Source organism: Echinops telfairi, unplaced genomic scaffold (assembly GCF_000313985.2).
Source record: "Echinops telfairi isolate 266 unplaced genomic scaffold, ASM31398v2 ScPeMD7_7436;HRSCAF=8474, whole genome shotgun sequence".
Lineage (NCBI taxonomy): Eukaryota > Metazoa > Chordata > Mammalia > Afrosoricida > Tenrecidae > Echinops > Echinops telfairi.
The window spans coordinates 46,041-50,229 of record NW_022111336.1 but is presented as its reverse complement, the minus strand read 5'-3'; the positions used below and the strand labels follow the sequence as shown (position 1 = coordinate 50,229).

Below are 4,189 nucleotides of genomic sequence, written 5' to 3'. Positions count from 1 at the left end.
CTTGGGGACTTAGAGGCAAGAATGGAACTGTCCTGTAGTGTTTCCAAGGCCGAAAATCTTTACCGAAGTCGACTGCCACATTTTTCTTCCATAGAGTAGCAGGCGCGTTGGAACTACCCATGCATGGGTTAGTAGCTGAGCACATGACCCATTGGCCACCAGGGCTTCTCATTGAAATGAGAAGCACACTATGAGTATGGGGTCATACTGATTTTCCACTGTAAGATCTCTGCCACACGGCAATTAATATTCCTTTGCCTGACATGCTTTTAGTGATTCTCTCCTGGCTTTGAACCATCTTTTTCGTTTCATTTTAAATGGTGATGTATCATTCATTTAGTAATCGTTCCCAAAGTTAGCTTTGGCTTGGGGTTGAACCTATTGATCATAACACAAAAACTCCATTTTTGAAGTTCTAGTATTTTCAATCTAGTATTTGCCTCCTTAGAGGCAAGGATGGTGAGACTTTGTCTCACATACTTTGGACATATTGTCAGGGGAGAACAGTCTCTGGAGAAGGATGCCATGCTTGGTAAATTAGCACAGCAAAAATGGAAGGCTCTCGTTGAGGTGGATTGATACAGTGGCTGCAACTATGGACTCAGGACCAGGCAATGTTTCTTCCTGTCATTGTGTATAGGGTTACGATGGGTCAGAACTCACTCCACGGCACCTAACAACAGAAGTCTTTTCGGTACTGTGTGGGTATCTAGGTTCAGTGTAGTAACTGGGCAGTTCTAAGTATTTTAAGCAGAAAGGGATTCAATGTACGGACATGGGTGTTTCAAAGTGGAGGAGTGTAAGCCAGCAGATTGCTATGGAACTCTCTACAGCTAAGACTCTAAAATGAGGAAGATGCTGCTGGTATTATCCCTGCAGTGTAACATCTGCCTCTCATACTCCTGAGTTAATGACTTATCCCTGGAACCCTGAATCAGACCCCAGAGATGCATACAACTTTATGACTCTTTTGCTAGCAGCACAGCCACCACAGCGGGGAGGTGGTCTTCAAGCCACGTGACGCTCAGATTAGACTCATTGGCAGAACCTAATTACCATTCAGAGGCATCATTTGAAGGAATTCTGAGGGTGCACTTTTTAGCTTTCTACATTGTGATAAATGGAAGGTGTATGCAGAAGGGAATGGATAATGAATGACAACTACATAGCAATCTCTCCTTTCTTTTCTCCTCATATATTACTAACACTTCTTTTCCAGAATTCCATCAGCACTGATAATATATGATTTAATTGTATTTAACCTAAGCACTAATTTTGTTTATATCTACTAGATTCATCTATCTGACTGATATTAAATACATGTACTCTTTCATAGCAACTAGATTTATATATCAATTAGATTAACTTATAAGGAGCCGTTTTGGTGTAGTGGGTTATACATTGGGCCACTAAACACAAGGTCAGGAGTTAGTACCCACCCCCTGCCTCACAGGCGAAAGATGAGGTTTTCTGTGCCAGTAAAGATTTACAGCTTCAGAAACCCACAGGGCCAGTTCTATTCTGTCTTATAGAGTCACTGTGAGTCAGAATGAACTCGCTAGCAGTGAGCGCTGAATGAGATTCATTCACTAATTACACATATATTTACTGGACACTAAGTCTGTTTCAGACAAGCTACCACCTATTAAGAAGGCAGCTGAGTACTGAGTAGGCCATGGTCCCTGCCTTCAAGGAGCTTTAGACTCACAAGGAAGACAGGGCTGGAAGCAATGATCACTCCAAAATACACACATTATTGTAGAGGAAAGTAGCAGGCAAGATAAGATATCAAAACGAGGTGATATCATATTGTTTTGCATGATCAAGAAAAAGTTTTCCTAAAAAGCAGTATGACCATTTGAATTGAAAGGATGAGGGTTAGATGCCAAGAGAAAAACAGAACAAAGACTGTAGACAAGAAAGATGCTGGGGTATTTATGAAATTGTTTTTTAAAAGCCAGTGATTAAAATAGGCTGAGAAGGCGTTCTAGGTCATGAGGAAACCTTAAAATGTACTTTGATCTTTTCATAGCCCATGGGACCTATCAATCCACTTTCTTTTTTCCTCTCATGTTTCTTGGGAGTCTGATATGCCACTTATAGTGCACAATGACCTCAGGCAGGAACATACATAACTTCATAAAGTAAAAGGATGTTCATCTGTGTAGTATAACTGTGGTGTGAGGTAGTTGTATGAGGTGATATCCTGGAGGTAAGATTTTGTGAAACTCTTTGGACTTCTAAATGGGGAGATAAAGCTTATATATATATATAGTTTCTTTTGTGTTACTGAGAAGTAGCCAGTCTTCTGTACAATAAAGTGCAAGTACACATTGTAGTAATCTATAACTCCATTGGGACATATAAGCCCCACTTACATATATTGATTCTCAGACTTCTGTAGAGCAAACTGAGCCTTGCAAATATATTTGCTATTTCCTGTGTGTTGCTGGGAAAGTGTTTTGTGGATTAAGCTAATATTCACACAAAAAACTTATTTTCAGGAAAAATACAGTGTAAGGACATATTGTAGCATCCTTCATGAACTGCATATATGACTAACTTCACAAATTGCTCCCTGTTAGTGATACTCTCAACAGCCACCTAAAAAAGTGCATGTGTCTTTAAGTACCATGGCAGTTGTTGGAAACATGGTGCCATTCAAGGGCTATTCATCAAGGAAGCAATATATGCCAATGAAACCTGTCAAGCATGGTACAAAGTTCGGTGCTTGGCTGACTCATGGCTGGCTTTGTAAATCACTTTGATACTTATTCTGGAGAGAAAAGAGTATAGACAATGACTCATCTTTCTACCTTGCTGAGAGTTTTGTACTTAGACTATGTTACTCATATAACCATTTGCATAGGGTCATTGCCTTCAACAATTTCTTTTCCTCCTATCATTTGATGAACGCCTTGAATGAATCACAGGCAACAGTATACTTATAGATCCTTTGTGAGTAACTCAGAAGATTCCACTGGAAATATTGGAGAGGGAAGATCAATGAGAACAGGGAAAGTTTCTCTTTCACACAAAGGGATGGAAAGTGGCAAAACAATAAACCAATGGCAGTTTTTTCCACCTTCAACAATTAGAAGGACATCATAGTGTCAAAAAGAAAAGTACCTTTCCCATTTGACTACCACTTCAACTCAATAATAAATTGTAGTGGCTAGGCTTATGGGATAGAGTGATTTTTGCCATGATCTGAAGAGGGAGGTTTATTGTGTTCTCCTATATGAAGTGGCTGTACAGAAAATGAGGGGGGGGGAAGAAAAGTACCTTACATATTTTGAGATGTCTAATAGTCTTACAGGTGCTGGCTCCTCTTCTAGTCATCATTTTTAGGACATTTTGTGCCAATTTCATGCCCTCTCTCGGTGATTTCTTGTCTCTTTCCACTATCAAAATGTTCATATGCTTGGATAACAATCATCGTATTCGACTTGCAATATGACATTTGTATCTCTGCTTTCTACTGAATAGACATACCTATAATGTCTTCTTAATGGATTCTCTTAAGAGTTTTTCTTAGAATTTGCCTGCTGCATTTGACTTGGATTCATTTTATCCTGACCAATTTTTTAACAGACACCTTCACTGATATCTTGATATTACATTTCTTGGTTCAATGAATTTCAATTGAAATTCTTTCTTTAACACCTATCGTATTATGTGCAGGGAGAAAGACGGGGTTTTCTCCACCCTTAAAGAGTTACAGTCTCTGAAACTCACAAGTGTAGTTCTACCCTATGCCCTGTAGGGTCGCTAAGAGTTGACATAAACTCAGTGGTTGTGAGCTTAGCTTTTAGCTCATTATGTGCATGAGATAGAAACTAAAAACATAATATCCCTTCCAAACCTTTTCTATATCTCTCAGATCCCTTATTTGCTGCTTTCTTCACTAATTCTTGAACAGGTTCAAGATATTTCCTGTAAGTCATTATATTTATTGATTTTTCTTTCTCCTCCCATATTATAGTTGTACACATTCCTTTACTCCACTAATGGGAAGACACTGGAACTGTATTCCCCAGTGTGTCTGGAACAATGTTTTTTCTAGAGTGACTACTAATGGATATGACTTAGATTATGGAAAGTCTGTAGAGAACAGGATCAAGCCAATGATAGAATAAAAAGGTCAAATAAGAGAGGTAAAGAAAAAAAAAGAAACAAACATTATGTT

General features: G+C 38.8%; 1 non-coding gene across 1 annotated transcript; it reads left to right on the top strand.

The window, feature by feature from the left end:
- Window positions 1-3,130: 3,130 nt before the first annotated feature.
- LOC115872676 lies at window positions 3,131-3,264 on the top strand. The gene has a single exon (XR_004047999.1). It is a non-coding gene; the product is annotated as a small nucleolar RNA SNORA29 (small nucleolar RNA).
- The last annotated feature ends 925 nt before the right edge of the window (window positions 3,265-4,189 follow it).